The sequence below is a fragment of the Crinia signifera genome, chromosome 6 (genome assembly GCF_055691185.1).
Source record: "Crinia signifera chromosome 6, ASM5569118v1, whole genome shotgun sequence".
NCBI classification, from domain to species: domain Eukaryota; kingdom Metazoa; phylum Chordata; class Amphibia; order Anura; family Myobatrachidae; genus Crinia; species Crinia signifera.
In genome coordinates, this window is record NC_139222.1 from 46,212,298 (window position 1) to 46,229,593 (window position 17,296).

Here is a 17,296-nt window from a genome sequence, read left to right on the forward strand (position 1 = left end):
AAACTTTCTTTACTAACGTCCTCGTTGACCTTTCTAGTTGAGGTCGGTCTACAGAGTTCAAGGTCACCGCCTTGATGATGCTGCACGAGCAGAAAGTATATTCAACCTACATTCAGACCTCCTTCCACGGACTAGCCAGCAAGCCCAATTACTGAGCCAGATTCACAAAAAAACACAGCTGGTGAAATTTTGTTCTGGCCAAATGGATCCAGCTTCAGGACCCGATTTAGAGGGAATAATAAGATATAGTATCCAAAATTTCTTAGAACAGGAGAAAGTGATAAGGCTCAGCATTGGTTTGTCAAAAATAGATCATGTCAGTCTAATTTAATTAGCTTCTATGAGGAAGTCAGTAGGGGGCTGGACTTAGGGAAATCTGTTGATGTACAGTAGGAGCAAGTTTCATCTTTGCTCCTTTGGTCATGGCTAGCCATGGCTATTCTATTGTTCTCAGCTGCAATACAATACGTATTGCAGCTAAGAACAATAGAATAGCCATGGCTAGCCATGGCTAGCCATGGCCAAAGGAGCAAAGATGAAACTTGCTCCTACTGTAATACTGCTTGATTTCGCTAAAACTTTTGACATGTGCCTCATAAAAGGTTATTAATGAAACTAGGTCATTTAGGGTTAGAAGATAAAATGTGTAATTGGATTAAAAACTGGTTGCACAATCAGGGACAGAGAGTGGTGGTTATGTTATACATTCCAGCTGGGATAAGGTTCAAAGTGGACCACAAGGTTCAATATTGGGACCCACCTTGTTTAATATATTCATTAATGGTATTGAAATTGACATAGTGAGTAGAATTGAAATATTTGCAGAGGAAACCAAATTGAGTAAGGAAATTAACTCAGGAGAGGATGTGGAAACACTACAAAGTGACTTAAATAAACTGGAAAGGTGGGCAGAGAGGTGGAAAATGCAGTTTAACCTTAAAAAATGTAAAGTAATTCATTATGGGAACAAAATGAACAAGCTACTTATAGCCTAAATGGAGTTATTATAATCCATCTTTGCAGACGATACAAAACTGAGCAATTAAATATCAAATCATCAGAGGATGTCATCACGCTTCAAAATGATCTTGACAATCTAGGTGAGTGTGCAAAAAAGTGGAAGATGAGGTTCAATGTGGACAAATGCAAGGTCATGCACCTTGGGAGACATAACCAGTGTGCTAGTTCTAACCTAAGCTGGGATGAATTGGGTAATTCAGTACTCGAAAAGGATCTAGGAATCCAAATAGACAACAAACTGGGGTGTAGTGCTCAATGTAATATAGCAACAAAAAAGGGCAACAAAATTCTAGCATATATTAAAAGGGGCATGGAAAATAGGGATTCAAAAGTAAATATGCCTCTGTACAAATCATTGGTTAGACCGCACCTCGAATACGGAGTACAATTCTGGGCCCCACATTATAAAAAGGACATCATAGAAATAGAAAAAATCCAAAGAAGAGCAACAAAGCTTATTAGGGAAATGGAGAATTTAAGCTACGAGGAAAGATTAAGCAATTTGAGACTATTTACACTAGAGAAGAGACCTTTAAGGGGGGATATGCTCAACATGTATAAATATATTAGGGGCCAATATAAGGAACTGTCAAACACCTTTTTTTCTGCTAGAAAGGAATCTAGGACACGAGGGCACGAGTTTAGATTTAGAAGAAAATAGATTTTGTTCATCTAGAATAGGGGTGGGGAACCTCAGGCCTGGGGGCCGTATGCGGCCCCCGTAGCCAGTCTGAGTGGCCCGCCCACCCGCCCCACGGCTTTGCCGGGAGTCAAGTACAGGGGAATTCTCGAAAGAGTCTCTGGCTGCTGTTGATTAAGAGGAATCTCGCAAGAACTACCAACCTGTCAGTCCTATTCAGCGGCAGCCACCGGAGTGTGGGATAGCTGCAGCAGAGCAGAGACATTTTTACATATGGCCCCCAAAGGATTTTTTCCCCATGCAAATGGCCCTTGGCACAAAAAAGGTTCCCCACCCCGGATCTAGAAGATAAAAATTCTTTACAGTCAGAGCAGTCAAACTTTGGAACTCTCTTCCTGGTGAAGTGGTGTCGGCAGACACTATAAATACATTTAAAATAAGGTTGGATAAACATTTATTGGTTAAAAACATCCATGGGTACGAATAAGTAACATAATCTGTCTTTAAAGTATCAGAACATAATATACAACAAGGGACATAGGTTGAACTAGATGGACGCAAGTCCTTATTACTACTCACCTACTATGTAACTATGTATTATAGGGAATTCTACTGTAGAGAAGGACTTGGGGGTCATCATAGATGAAAAACTGGGTAATAGTGAACACTGCTCAAGTGCAGCAGCAAATGCAAACTGGACATTGGCATGCATTAAAAGGGGTATGGATTCAAGGGATGCCAATGTGATAATGCCTCTTTACAAGGCATTGGTGAGACCACACTTGGAATATTGTGTTCAGTTCTGGTCACTGCACCTTAAAAAGGACATAAATGAATTGGAACAGGTACAGAGAAGGGCGACTAAGCTAGTGAAAGGTCTTGAATCATTAGAAAACAAAGATAGGTTAACCAGCCTGAACATGTTTTCACTGGAGAAACAGAGGTTGAGAGGGGATATGATTCAAATACAGGATATGTATGTTCAAATACAGAATTGGGAGATTATTTGTTCACTAACAGGGCTATACTTAGGACACGTGGGCATGTACTGAGGCTCGAGGAAAATAAATTCCGTACTGAATTAAGAAGAGGATTCTTGACCATTAGAGCAGTAGAATTCTGAAACTCATTGCCGGTGGGTGTGATTACAGCAACTACTGTTAATGAATTTAAATCAAAACTTGATGCAGCGAATCCTATAGATATGACTTACTCAAGTCAGTAGTTACAAGTTAGATAGGTTGAACTCAATGGACTAATGTCTTTTTTCAGCCTTAATTACTATGTTACTATGTTACTGCAGAATATAGCCAGCCAACTAGAAGCATTAGAAGCTACACAGCCACAGGTAGCTCAATGTCTACAGGACATCTCTCATCGTCAAGACTCATTGTGGGTCACTCTCTCCTCAGCTGGACCTCCGCATTGTTAAATTAGTGCGAGGTGCACTTTTCTCTTCAACAAGCTATATTCTCTGCCGATAAAACTTGTGTGGCCTAAATTGTTTCCTTGTTGTCCGTTACTGCATTGGACTGGGTGTCCCCACTCTGGGAGAGGTCTGACCCTATCCTCTCCAATCATGAAGATTTAGTTCCACTGTTTGGAAGATTTTTTTGATGAACCTTGCTGTGTCTCCTCTGCCGCAGTAGAGATTTTATGGATACGGGTCATGCTCAGTGGCTCAATACGTAATACATTTCCAGATTCTGTTGTCCGAGCTACAATGGAATAAGGTGGCTCTGACTTCTAACTTCTTGGCCAGTCTCTCCACTCCCATTAAGGAAAATCTGGCTACACAAGATCTACCTTGCGGGGAGTCCGGTCATCTCATTGCCACCTGTGCCCGCAGGTCATCAAACTTTCGGTCCTAAATTGTCCAGGAGAAGCCAGTTTAGGATGTGCCCAGTATTCTCCATTCCAATCAGATATAATTATACAAGTACAAATTAATCTTCCCTCTGGACCTATAACTACTGTACATATGCCTTGCAGGATTCAGGAGCCACTGGAAAGTTTGTTACACCAGATTTTGTCTCCATTCATCATATTAAGATTTCTTCCCTGTCTCAAGCCCTCCAGCTCTCAGCTGTGGATGGAAGTTTTATTTCTCAAGGGTCTATTACTCACCAAACTTCTTTGAGCCTACAAGTAGGGGCTCTACATCATGAAGAACTTTCTTTCTTAGTTATTCTGAAGGCGACTTCATCTCTGGTCCTTGGTTACAATAGCACTGTCCTCAAATAGACTGGAGAACTATGCAAATTACATCTTGGGGTACCACCTGCTTCTCCTCCTGCCTTCAAAAAGTAGTACCTATCCATTCTACAGACTCCAGTAATCCAGAAAAGGTTCCCCCTGCCTATGCATCCTTCGCAGATGCAGTGTTTTGCAAGAAATCCGTTAATACCTTGCCTCCACCCTTGGGACTGCACTGTTGATCTTGGTGCCAGGGAAAACACCCCCTCCCCCATGGAAGAACCTATGCTCTCTCGCTCCCAGAAACCAAGGCCATGGCCGAATGTATCCAAGAAAACTTGCAGAAAGGGTTTATCTGGCCCTCCACCTTGAGCATGAGCTGGATTTTTTTGGGTAAAAAAATAAAATAATGGGGGGGCTTTGGCCCTGTATTGATTATAGGGGCTTGAATGCTATTACAGTTAAAAGCCGACACCTGACTTCCGCTTCCGGCCCCGAGCAAGACGGCCGCGTGAGAAGGAGCTCCGTGGACGGCGAGGCGGGCGGCACCCCTAACTTGCCGGACCACGGTCCCCAGCAGCTCAGCCGAGTGGAGGACATAACAGAGCGGCAGGCGCGGTGCAGAGAGAGGGGTCTCTCTCCCATGCCGAAGCGCCAGAGCAGCCGAGCCACAGTGTCAGCACAGACGCCGCAGCAGCCCAAGATGGCGACCGCCCCAGCACACGCTGACACAGAGCCACCGCAGAACCAGCCAAGACGCTCCCCACCGCAGCAGGTACAGCCTCAGCCCAGCCAGCAGCAGCAGGTAACAAGGGGATCCCCAAATTCCCCCACAGCATCCCTCAAAGGCACCCCAGAATGCTTTATAAGAGACATCAGCAGAGGGGATGAGGAAGACACAGGGAATGAGGCATACCAAAGCATGGTGCGGGCAATTAAAGCCACCATTACCCCTATGTTCAGGGAACAGGCAGAGGCATTTAACCAAAGTTTTGCTGACTTAAAGGGACACATGTCGCAGCTCACACAGAGAGTCTCACATAACGAAGCACAGATAGGAGCAACGTTCCATGATGTCCAGGAGCTGAAAGCTCATAATAATGCTTTACAGAAGTCTGTGTACACACTAACCAATAAGGTCGATGACCTTGAAAACAGGTCAAGGAGATCAAATCTGGTGGGTCTCCCAGAGACGGTCAGGGGACCAGCACTACATCACTTTATCCGCAATACCTTACCGGCCTTACTAGGGGTGGAGCAGGATTGCACAGATATGGTAATTGAGAGAGCCCACAGACTGGGACCAGAAAAAGAAGGGGTGAATGTCAGACCAAGAGTAACCATATTCAAATGTTTGAATTATTTGCACAAGGAGACTATGTGGACAGCGTCGCGCAAGCAGAAATCACTAAGACTATTCAGCTGAAGTTACCAGAGCGCGTAAGGAATTCACTAGTATTTGTTCCAGATTGATTTCAGACAAGAGGAAGTTTTCTCTGCTCTACCCTGCTCGCCTTAGGGTGTTTGAAGGAGACTCATTTAGAGACTTTTCCACAGCGGCAGATGCAAGAGCATACCTTAGAATGGAAAACACAGATACAGCCCCGACACGTGGCCCCCCAGGCCCGTTGGGAGGCGACTGATTATTGCCACATGGACGCTATGCAGAATGATTGATAAGTATACTTATGATGGAGAATATACACGAAAACGGTTAACGCAATTGAATATCCACATAAATTAGCCTCTCATACACACGTTTGTGTATGACTAGTTATGATTTGTATATCCTAAAAAGATACTCATGGAAGGATAAGGGGAACGTGGTTCAAATTGTTATAAGTTAATTGTTACTATTAGGGGTGCCGACCCAACTACGCAGTCTGGGAGATTGATTGGATCTCGCAAAACCAGGTGCGTAGAGGTAGACGGAAGTTTGGCAGACTGCCAATAGAATTGTGTTAGCAGGGAGAGGGCTAGTTGTTTGGGGCCTGATCCTTCGCTGCTAGAAGTTGCATTTTATACATTACGTGATATGGGAGTGAATGCACTCTTGAGGGAATTCTTCCTGGTAAAGGGGGGGGGGGAAGGGGGAGGGAATGCATCGCACATCATTGTTGGGAAGGGGGGGAACTGGGGCGGGGAAGGGGAAGGGAGGGACTGGAGACTTGATGCACCTAAGGTTTGATATTATCTTACTAGTAATGTTAAATGTCTAATATTAAGCTGTGCTCGTGGAATGTGGGGGGCATAAACTCCCCGATAAAGCGGAAAAAACTCCTGTTATATCTCAGAAAGCAGAAGGCAGATATAATACTACTTCAGGAGACCCATCTTACAGATAGTGAACACGATAAACTAGGGACCATGGGTTTTAAGGTAGAGGCATATGCCTCATACAATTCAAAAGCTAGGGGGGTGGCCATATTATCAAGGAAAACATTGGGAGCGATAGTCTCTAAAATAGTTAAAGACCCAGAGGGACGTTTTGTAATAACAGAAATGCTGATACAGGGAGAACAATATATCATATGTAATATCTACGCGCCCAATACTTATTCTAGGAAATTTTTTACCAGTTTACTTTCAAAATTGTATCCCTATGCTGACTCAAGGTTAATACTAGGGGGAGACTTCAACATGGTGGCCCAACCAACACTAGATAAATCCTCCCAGCCCAAAAGCAAGCCAGCAAAGCCACCACTGGGTATAGGAGAACTTTCAGCACAGCTCCAGTTGGTAGACAGCTGGAGACTGCTACACCCCACAGATAGGGAATATTCATGTCTCTCGGCGGCACATGGGACTCTGTCTCGTATCGACTATATACTCCTGTCCACTGGCCTTTGTGGCAGACTGCTCGAGGCAGGAATGGAGCCGATATGCGTTTCGGACCACTCCATGATATGGATAATTATAGAGACGGCCTTAGATGTTGGGAGTCATCGCCAGTGGAGGTTCCCCTCATACCTGGCGTCCTCAAAAACATTTAGAGATGCCCTGGAGGCCAAGTGGATGGAGTATCAATTTAATAATGAGGAACATGATTCTGACCCATTACTTAAGTGGCAGGCAGCCAAAGCGGTGTTGAGGGGAGAGATCATATCCTTTGTAAATAAACACCGCAAAGAGAGATCGGCGGATATAGTCAAGGCCCAGGAACATTTAACGAATACATATGCTACATATAGCTCTTCCCCAACTTTGGAACACAAAAAGGAATATTCTCAGGCGAAGACTCAGTTCGATGCATTACTAGAAGCTCAAACGCTAAAACATGTGAACAATACTAATTTTCAGTTCTATAGACATGGGAATAAAAATGGGCGTTTGCTATCTAACTTAATGAGAGGAGCTAGACCCCCAACACTTATAAAATCCCTAAAAACGATAGACGGGGACAGGATACATAAGGGGACAGACATCCTAGAGACACTGAGAAAGTTTTATTCTAAACTGTACTCACAGGGAGAGATTAAGCAAGAGGAAAAGGAAAAATTCTGGAGGGATATAGAGCTGCCTCAAATATCCAGCGAGGCAGCCGATCGCATTCTGGCTCCTATTTCAAAGGAAGAGGTGGAGCAGGCCATAGCCAAGCTAAAACCCCTCAAAGCTCCAGGACCAGATGGCTATTCAGGAGAATTTTATAAAATCCTAAAACCCAAACTGAGCGAAACACTAGTCACAGTCTTTAACATGATACTCAAGGGGCAACAATTACCACTATATTTTAATTCTGCGGTGGTTAAGGTTCTCCCGAAACCGGGAAGAGATCTGGAAGACCCCGGCTCCTACAGACCTATCTCGCTCCTCAACACAGACTATAAGCTATTAACTAAAATAATATCAGAAAGAATTAAACATATTTTACCTACAGTCATCTCTGAGGACCAGACCGGTTTTATACATGGCCGACATTCGGTAGTGAATGTACGCAAACTGTTGGCGGTGGTGCAGAAATTAGAAGAGGCAGGCGGCTCAGGTGATCAGGTCATAATTTCTATGGACGCTGAAAAGGCGTTTGACCTGGTCACCTGGGATCATCTTTATGAAACATTAGGGAGATTCGGGTTCCCGCTTGCCTTTATTAACATCATAAAGTCCCTTTATACTCTGCCCTACACTCAAGTGGCGTGCAACGGTTACATATCTTCACCCTTCCTTATTCAAAAGGGGACAAGGCAGGGGTGCCCGCTGTCCCCATTGCTGTTCGCATTGGCTTTGGAGCCACTGGCGGTAGCATTGAGAACAAGTCAGAAATATACGTGTATCAGAGTGGGATCAGTGGAATTAAAGGTCAGTCTCTTTGCAGACGACATGTTATTATTTGTGACAAATCTAACTGAGTCTTTGCCAACTATTAGAGAGATTATTACTAAATTTGGGTCATTTGCGGGATATAGAATTAATTTCCACAAATCAGAAATCCTACAAGTACTAGGACCCCGGGTTGCTGAGGCCCCTGCTCACACTATATCCCCATTCAAGTTGAACACTAAAGCCATCAAATACCTAGGCATCAACATCCCAAGTAAGACAAGCGATCTATATCACATAAATTATTCCCCCATCATTGCAGAAGTAGAGAGGCTACTGAAAATATGGAAACCTTTACCACTTTCGTTACTAGGAAGGGCAACAGTATTACAGGCAATAGCATTCCCAAAGCTATCTTACTGTATGCAGATGCTGCCACTAAAATTATCTAGAAATAGTATAAAAAAAAAAAATAAGGCTTTTTTTGAATTCTTATGGCAAGGTAAAAAGGCGAGGATTGCCAGGCACAAAGTTTATCTTAAAAAAACAGATGGAGGATTGGGGATCCCAAATGTCTTAGCCTTTAATCAAGCGATATTTATGAGGTATATCTTAGACTGGATGATGGGGACAAATTCATATACCCACAAAGGGTTGGAAGAAAATATGGTAGCGCCGTTCGCCCTGGCAGGACTACTACATGTCCCACGGGCCAAAATACCCCAAATGGCCCGAAATAACATATTATTCAAAGACACATACTCCGCATGGTTATACATTAACAAACAACTAGGCCGAAACCACCAGAATACTAAATATGACACACTCTGGGGAAACCCAGGCTTCACACCGGGCTTGACAGAAATAGGCTATGATAGGTGGCGGAAAAATGGAATAATGGCAGTCAAGGATGTATTCGACCCCGGGGGACACCTTCTCTCATTCAGTGAGCTGTCGACTAAATACTCGCTGCCCAGCAGGGACTTCTTTATGTTCCTGCAGGTCAGACATTTTATTCAGGCAAAGGGAGGACCTATGTGGAATGTGGAACAACAAGATGTGATGAAACAGGTTTTTGTGTTGAGTGCCACTGGCCCTTTTAGAATTAGATACATCTATGGAGATTTACTTCCAGCCACTCCAGAGGTGGTTTGGAAGGCTATGGTACCCAAGTGGCAGGCCGACATCCCGGGGATAACCTCGGCAGATATATTATGTAAACACATGGAAAAAACATTGAAGGTATTACATTCGGCCATGCTGCAAGAGGTTCACATAAAAACTATACACAGGGCATACATCTCCCAAGCCCAGAGAAAACACTTTGTCCCTGGAGAGATGGGAAGCTGTCTCAAATGTAAGGGGTCCAACGCCACATTCTTCCACCATGTGTGGGAGTGTGGAAAAATTAGAAAATTCTGGGACAAAGTTACGGCTTATATAAATACAATATGTGGTTTAAAGCTTACAAAAGACCCACTAGCAATGCTTTGTGCGAACTTCTCCAACTGGGATATATGTGGTCGAAAGAAAGAACTGATCCCATTCCTGACTGTAACGGTGACAGTGGCAAAAAAAGCTATTTTGAGGAATTGGACTGTAGCCACGCCTCCCTTTTTACAAGACGTTAAAATAGCCCTGTTACAAATGCTTTACTTTGATAGGAGAGCCACTCTCCCAATGGTGGAGGAAGGGGTCAAAAAATTTTATGCTAAATGGGGAACGTATATTAATTCACTAGAGGTGGAGGCGCAGAAAAAAGTTATGAAACTATTTGAGGGCACATCCTGGTACCTGCTTAAATCATTATCTATTAATCAAGATGCACCGAGTCTCTAAAAGGGAGGGGGGAGGGGGGGGGGAAAGGAGGGAGGTGGGGGGATTCGTTCAGTTTTGGCTTAAAGGGAGGGGGGGGAAGGGCTAAAGGGAAGTTTAGTATATGTTAATTTTATGTTAAGATATAATGTTGTAATTGAAGACATAATAATATACCACGGTTATTCTAAACAGTATTCATAGGTCATTACGACAGAGAATTTTTGGAAAAGAATTAGCTGGTAAATATTATATAGAGTAAAATGACACACAAACTGAGATTGATTATATAATAGTGTTTTATTAATTATAACACAGTTTATTTGTTCAAACATGTGATGTAAAATCTTGACAAAGTGAATGGAAAGTATATTGTATTTTACTATGGAAAATCAATAAAAACGTTTAAACAAAAAAGCCGACACCTTCTACCACTGAACTTTTTTGATCATATCAAGGGAGCTACTATTTTTACAAAACTTGAATTTAGAGGAGCCTACAAATTAATTATAATCCAAGCCGGAGACAAATGGAAGACTGCGTTTAACACCAAGGATGGCCACTACGAATATCTAGTGATGCCTTTTAGTCTAAGTAATGTCTCCGCAGTCTTCCAAGAGTTTTTGAACGAGATCTTCCATCACAAGATATTTAAAAAGTATTAGTATACTGGATTATATATTAATCTTTTCACAACATATTTCTGAACATTCGTCCCAAATAAAGGAAGTGCTACAATGCCTACGTCATTTCCAACTTTACTGCACACTCTAAAAATGTGAATTCGGCAAGAAGTCTGTCCCTTTATTAGGATACATTATTTCAGGTTCTGGTCTACAAAAGGAACCAGGGAAATTGCAAGCCATGGTCAACTGAACTCAACCTACCACTCTGAGATCTATCCAACGTTTCTTAGGCTTCTCAAATTATTATAGGAAATATATCGAGAACTTTTCAACCATAGTCAGTCCATTCACCGCCCTCACCTCACAAGGGGGAGAATCCAGCTAAATGGTCTCCTGAAGCCTTGTCCGCCTTCCAGCAATTAAATCAAGCCTTCACTTCTGCTCCGATTCTCCTTCAGCCAGATGTCTTCTGAACTTTTATCCTCGAGGTGGATGCACAGCATCTGAACATGGGTTCTACTAAAAACTAGAAATGAAGGCAATAGTGAACTGGTTTACTGAAATTGGGCAGATTATTTCTCAATTTGAGCAGCAATATCAGGGTTGCCTACCTGACCCTCTCCTTCAGGGAGAAAATGCTCTGTTCCTGTGCTTCCCTGGTAATGTATGATTGCCATAACCTGTGGTGAAACACCTTACTTATCAATTACCTAGCTCACTACAGGTGATGGCAATCCTACATTACCAGGAAAGTCCAGAAACAGAGCATTCTCTCCCCGAAGGAGAGGGTCAGGTAGGCAACCCTGAGCAATATACAGATACAGTAGTGGGGTCACAGGTGAAAATGGATCGCTCCTGCCTTGTGCCAATGGTGGTGCAAGGGTGTGGGGACCATTTTTTAGGTACAATAACAGTCAGCATTGTTTAAATGTCACAGTAGTAATGTTGCTGTTCATTATTGCCACAATCCACTATGTAATCAACTATCATCCAATAGCTTCAAGCAGCATAATGCAACAAATAATAATGAATCAAAAACATTGCCACATTTAAAAATATAACAATTTATTGGTACCTTACTGTATTAAAACAGTACTTTATGAAAAAAAAAGGCTTAAGCCTAAGTCAGTCTTAAGGAGCCCATACACGGTCCGTTGTGTAGGGCTCCGTTCTGTACTATGCGATGCGCGCTCCCGCGCATCACATAGTACGGTACAAAAAGTATGTGCTGCACATACTTTTTGTACTAGGTACACATCGGAACGGATCGCAGTGCATGCACTAGGGATGCGATCCAATGTGTACTTTAAAAGTACAGAACGGACCGAAAAAATGGACGGTGTATGGGGGGCATTAGATAATAACACATAATAAAGTGGGACATTAGACTCAATTAAATTTTCCTCAGTCAGATGTACAGTAATGACCCAGAGAGGATAGTACCAAGCTCATGGATAATTAGTATTCCAATTAGTGGGATTTCCTTAGCAGCTTGAAATCTCTTTTGTAGAAATTAATTTAAACAAGAAAATTCTCTCCATTCAATTGGCATTCCTGAGATTTTACTTTAAAGGGGGGTTATTCTAGTTCACTCACAAAGGCACAATCACTCTCTAATGGACAAAACCACATGCAATGCAGGGGTTAGGCGCCGTGGGAGCGCTTCTGGAAGGACAGAGCGGCATGTACGCTTAGCCGCCTGTCCTTCCGGCTCTGACGTCCGGTTGCCTAGCAACCAGGGACGCCGGAGGACGCAGCGTCAGGGCGTGACGCCCGTCCTCCCTCCTCACGTCTCTCAGCGCCTGAGACGCGGCAGCGCCGTTGCTTAGCAACGGCAGACGCTGCTAGGCAGAGAGGAAAAGCCGCGAAATTCAACAGGCCGCAGGTGTCGGAAAGGACTCGTTATGACAGGCGGGACTCAGGCCTCCATTCTCATTGGCTCCTAGCCTTCTTATCTAGGAAGCCAGCCCTGCAGTCCTCGCCGGTGATAGCTCCTGTTTGGACCTATCTGTCTGCTGCTCTCCGGTCCGTTTCCCTGCTGTTCCCAGCGGCTCCTTCGTGGTCTCCTCTTCCATTGGTTCCTCCTGTGTCGTGAGTTGCCCCTTTGGGGTAGTTTCATTCACACCTTCTTTATTGTCATTTCCTTACTCATTACCTGTGTTCTCTGTCTGCCGCATTGGCAGGTCATTTATGTTGGGACGGTCCATTGCTTCCCACTCATTCTCTCCCCTTGTCTCCCAGTTTTTCTGGGGTTTTCCAGTCCCTCCTGCTCTTAGTATACTTTGGTATTGTGTCTTATATTTTGTATGGTTCCCTGGGCGACGGTTGTCGCGGGTTGTGGCGACCAGGTCGCGGGCGCTTAGTTGCGTTAGCCAGGGCCCGGCAAGTCGCCGTTTGTTAATTTCAGTTAGGCCTCTCAGTCAGCTTTCCTCTTGACCGTACCCTAGGGGGGTCCCCGGCTCCTTGTCCTCTCATAACACCTGGCTGCACCGGAGCTTGGGTGGGCTTAACCTACCCATTCAAACGTGGCGGCTACAGGCGAAGCCTAGTAACACCTGCAGGAGTCGGTCACCCAGCCTGGGGGGTACAACAGAGGTAGTATTGGCCGTGGCTGTCCTAAACAGCAGTCCCGGCGGTGGGGTCACACCCGAAACCTAACATTATCACCGGCCATACAAAAAAAAAAAAAAAAAATGATTTTTTTTTTTTCTCCCTCTCTCCCTTCCCCTTTCTTATTCTCCCGTTTTTCTGGAAAGATAGCATTTTGGGTGTGTATATCTTTGTTGTCTCTGGTGTGGATCTGTTATTAAGATGAATCCCACTCCTGAGGGTCAGGCTCAGGCATTTGCCAGTCAATTACAAGGTTTAACGCAGATGGTTCAAAATTTATCCCTTAGGATGAAAACCCAGGAGGAGGGTGTACGAGGAAATCCGCCGGTTCTGGTAGAACCCAAAATTAATCTTCCAGACCGGTTTTCGGGTAACCGGAAGGATTTCTTTAATTTTAGAGAAAGTTGTAAGCTTTATTTCAAGCTGCGACCCCGGTCATCCGGCTCTGAATTACAGCAAGTTGGTTTAATTATGTCTTTGCTTCAGGGGGATCCCCAGACTTGGGCTTTTGGGTTAAAATCCGATAATCCCGCCTTAGCGTCGGTGGATGCTTTCTTTAAATCATTAGGACTTCTATATGATGACCCTGATAGAGAGGCGTCTGCCGAGAGTCATCTGCGCTCTCTCAGGCAGGGCCGGAACCCTGCAGAAGCATATTGCACAGAATTCCGACGGTGGTCGAATGACTGTGGCTGGAATGACCCGGCATTACGTAGCCAATTCAGGCTAGGGCTTTCTGAAGCCATTAAAGATAGCCTTATCCAGTATCCCGTCCCGGGATCCCTTGATAAACTCATGGAGTTATCGATTAAAATTGATCGGCGTCTTAGGGAACGTAGGTCTGAGAGAGGACCTAGTTTGAGGCCTACTTTCCTCGGCTTTGTACCCTCAGAGGACGAAGAAGAACCAATGCAAATTGGTGCTTACCGCATCACCTCAGATGAGAGAGCTCGCCGGATGAATGCCGGTTTATGCATTTATTGCGGGAGCAAAGGGCATTTCCTCCGCGCTTGTCCCAACAAGTCGGGAAACGCCAAAACCAAGTGAATGCAGAGGGGATTCACTTTGGTTCTCTTCTTATTTCCCCTCACAATGCATTATTAGTCCCTACTGAGATTCAGGGTATAGAGGTGAAGATGTCAGTTACTGCATTTATTGATAGCGGGGCAGCTGGGAATTTTCTAGATATTCAGCTGGCTGAAAGACTGGCCATCCCCCTGCTCCCTCTGAAAAAACCTGTAATAATGCGAGGCCTGGACGGCAGCCCGTTGGTCAACGGAGTGGTCCGCCATCAGACCCCGCCAGTTTCCCTACGTGTGGGCATTTTTCATACAGAAAAGATTTCTTTCTTTCTTATCTCATGCGCCACTGTGCCGATCGTTCTGGGTCACCCCTGGCTCCGGGTTCATAACCCACAGATTGACTGGCAGGCAGGGGAAATAACTCGTTGGAGTAGTCATTGCTCCAGTCATTGCCTAGGGCAGCCTATACTCGGGGCAATGGTTTCCGTGGAGGGGATTCCAGCGGCCTACGCTGACTTCCAGGATGTCTTTTCTAAAGGCGAAGCTGAGGTCTTACCCCCTCATCGCACATACGATTGCGCCATTGAGCTAATTCCCAAGGCACAATTTCCCAAAGCCAGACTTTATTCCTTGTCTGGACCTGAGACGCAGTCCATGAATACCTATATTCAAGAAAATTTGGCTAAAGGCTTTATTCGGCCCTCAAAGTCTCCCTTAAGTGCAGGGTTCTTTTTTGTTTCCAAAAAGGATGGCTCCTTAAGACCCTGTATAGATTACAGGGCACTCAACAAGATAACGGTAAAAAACACGTATCCATTACCATTAATATCTGTGTTGTTTGACCAGCTTCGCACCGCTAAGATCTTTTCTAAGATCGACCTGCGCGGTGCCTACAACCTTGTCCGCATAAAAGCGGGAGACGAATGGAAGACTGCCTTTAGTACCCAAACAGGGCACTACGAATATCTCGTAATGCCATTCGGCTTGTCCAACGCACCAGCGGTCTTCCAAGATTTCATCAATGACATCCTTAGAGATTTCTTGGGAGTCTTCGCTGTGGTCTATTTAGACGACATTTTGATCTACTCCAGCTCGTTGGAAGAACATCGCCATCAGGTCAGGTTAATTCTTCAAAGGCTTAGAGAACATCGTCTCTTTGCTAAGCCTGAGAAGTGCGAATTCGAAGTTACTAAGGTATCCTTTTTAGGATACGTGATTTCCTCGGAAGGCTTTTATATGGAACCCAAAAAACTGCAAGCAGTTTTAGATTGGGTCAAGCCCACGACCCTTAAAGCTGTCCAAAGATTTTTAGGGTTTGCAAATTACTATAGGCGGTTTATCCGCTCTTTTTCTGATGTGGTAGCTCCCATCGTGGCGCTCACAAAAAAGGAAGCAGATCCATCCCAGTGGCCTCCCCAGGCAGAAGAGGCATTCCGGGCCTTAAAACAAGCTTTTGTGTCCGCTCCCATTTTAAGACATCCCGATCCCCAACTACCGTTTGTCGTTGAAGTCGACGCTTCTGAGGTAGGGGCAGGGGCAGTCCTGTCTCAACAGGATCCTGAGTCCTTATTTTTTTTTCCTTGCGCCTACATGTCTCGAAAATTCTCTACTGCAGAGATGAACTATGACGTCGGGAACCGGGAATTGTTGGCCATAAAATGGGCATTCGAAGAATGGAGGCATTGGTTGGAAGGGGCCAACCATCAGATTCTGGTTATCACAGACCACAAAAATTTACAATACCTGGAATCAGCAAAGCGTCTGAATGCCCGACAAGCCCGGTGGGCATTATTCTTTACACGTTTTAACTTTATTATCTCTTACCGTCCCGGGTCAAAAAATGTAAGAGCAGACACATTGTCTCGGAGTTTCTAACCCAAACAAGGGTTGCGGGAATCTCCTCGGCCCATTCTTCCGGCATCAATTATCCATTTTGGCATTACTCAGACTCTCAAGGATCTACTTCTGCAGGTCCAGGGTCAGGCACCTAGACAGATGCCTCTCGGCCATTTATTTGTGCCGCAGTCCTTGAGAAAACGGGTCTTAGAGGAGTTCCATGACAGCCAGATTGCAGGGCATTTCGGCATCAAGAAGACACTTGATCTTCTCTCCCGATGCGTCTGGTGGCCGAGCATGGTTCCAGATACCAAGGAGTACATCCAGTCTTGTCCCGATTGTGCTAGACACAAGATTCCCAGAGTGTCGCCCACAGGACAACTTATTCCCTTGGCAATTCCCTCCAGACCATGGTCACATATTGCCATGGATTTTGTGGTCGACCTACCCCTATCATCAGGTTTTCGAGTAGTATGGGTGATTATTGACAGGTTCAGTAAGATGGCCCACTTTGTTCCTTTGCCCCAGTTGCCATCAGCCAATAAGTTGGCCAAATTGTTTTTAGCTCATGTTTTCAAACTTCATGGTCTTCCAACCGATATAGTTTCTGATCGAGGTCTGCAGTTTATTGCCCGGTTTTGGAAACTTTTTTGCAATGCATTAAAGATCAAGTTGAGTTTAACTTCCGCTTATCATCCCCAATCCAATGGGCAGACGGAACGCCTTAATCAATCCTTGAAGCAATATCTGCGCCTTTTTGTGTCCAAAGCTCAGAATGACTGGTCGGAGTTCCTCCCCGTTGCCGAGTTCGCATATAACAACTCCTATCACTCGGCTACCCGGACTTCACCTTTTGTAGCCAATTATGGCTTTCACCCTAAAGCCACTGCTCTGGCTCCAGAGGGATCAGTAGTTCGCTCTTCCACTACTGCTCGTTTAAAGGTCATTTGGAAGGAGGTACACGACGCTCTTAAGAGGGCTGCTCTTCAGGAAAAAGTTTTTTCTGACCGGTCAAGACGACCATGCAACTTTAAAGTAGGCGATAAAGTCTGGTTGTCTACTCGGAACATCAGATTGCGACAAGGAACTTCTAAATTTGGTCCAAAATTTATTGGTCCATTTGCCATTGTTAAGAGAGTTAATCCTGTAGCCTTTCGGTTACAAATTCCTAGGGCTTTAAAGATAGCCAATACTTTTCATGCCTCTCTGCTCAAGCCCGTTTTCACGTCTAGGAAATTTCCTCGAAAGGCAGACCTGGGTAAACCACCTGTTAA